We start from the raw sequence: 1183 nt of genomic DNA on the forward strand, positions 1-1183 counted from the left end.
CATTCTCAATTCGGGTGGTTAATGCAAGAACCTGGTCGCAACAATTTCTTCCTGATCTAAAACCCGCCTGTTCTATAGGGATGACCTGATTTATTGTGTCAGAGATACGATTGAAGACAAGACGTTCAAGCAGCTTATAACTGACGCTAAGCAGGGCAATTGGTCGGTAGCTTTGTACTTCATTGCTTGGCTTCCCTGGTTTAAGTATAGCTAAAATTTTAGTTTTCTTGAAATACCTTGGGAGTTTGTTGCTACCTATGATGTCTGAGTAAAATTTTGAGAGCCATATTCTAACTTTAGGACCACTATGTTTTATGAATTCTGGGTATATGTCATCAAAGCCAGCTGCTTTTCCAGATTTCATGCATTTGATTGCAGTTGTAATTTCGGTGTCAGTAAAGTCTCTCGCAAAAGTAGATTTTGGTTCAGCATTACGCTTGCTTTCCCTTAGTTCAACTTTAACTTTTGTTCTATACTTGTTATCTATTTTTGCCCTGGAGAGTTCAATTATTCGATTAGCAAATGCATTTGGCTTAATTTCGGTATTATGTTTTTTTCGTTTGTTATTGGGGTCGATTTTCCTGAGTAGATTCCACGCTTTTCTGCTAGAATGTTTAAAGTCCATTTCTTCTATTGTATTCATCCATCGGGTTTTTCGTGATATGGAGAGTGAATTTAAGAGTGCATCTGCTGTCTCTGGGTTATTGTTTATATGGTATTCATTATATAGATCGTCACTTTCTTTGCTCCAGCCCGGAATGTACTCTTTTCTATAACCCCTTGGGATGCATTTCTTTGCTGTTTGGATGACCATCTTGACAAAGCGATCATAGTTGTCAGCTTCTGGTTTGATCCATCTTATGTTATCATCCAAGCGTTTTCTGTAATCATTCCAGTCTGCCTTTAAAAAATTCCAACGGGGTTTTAGAATGGAATTTGTGATTGGTATTTGAATTCCAACTTTGATAAAGATTGGTCTATGTTGGCTTCGAGGGAAGTCGCTGAGAACTTGTCTACTTGTTTTTACTGGGAGTCCATGGTTGTTTTTTGTCACGAAGCATAGGTCAGGGTTGTAATCTTTTTGCCATCTTGCAGATCTGAATGTACCTACATCTTTTAGGTCGATCATAAGAGCTAGGTCTTTTTGTTCTACCCAATCGTAAAGTGTAGTCCCATTTTCATC

This window comes from Acyrthosiphon pisum, chromosome X (assembly GCF_005508785.2).
Source record: "Acyrthosiphon pisum isolate AL4f chromosome X, pea_aphid_22Mar2018_4r6ur, whole genome shotgun sequence".
Classification (NCBI taxonomy): Eukaryota; Metazoa; Arthropoda; class Insecta; order Hemiptera; family Aphididae; genus Acyrthosiphon; species Acyrthosiphon pisum.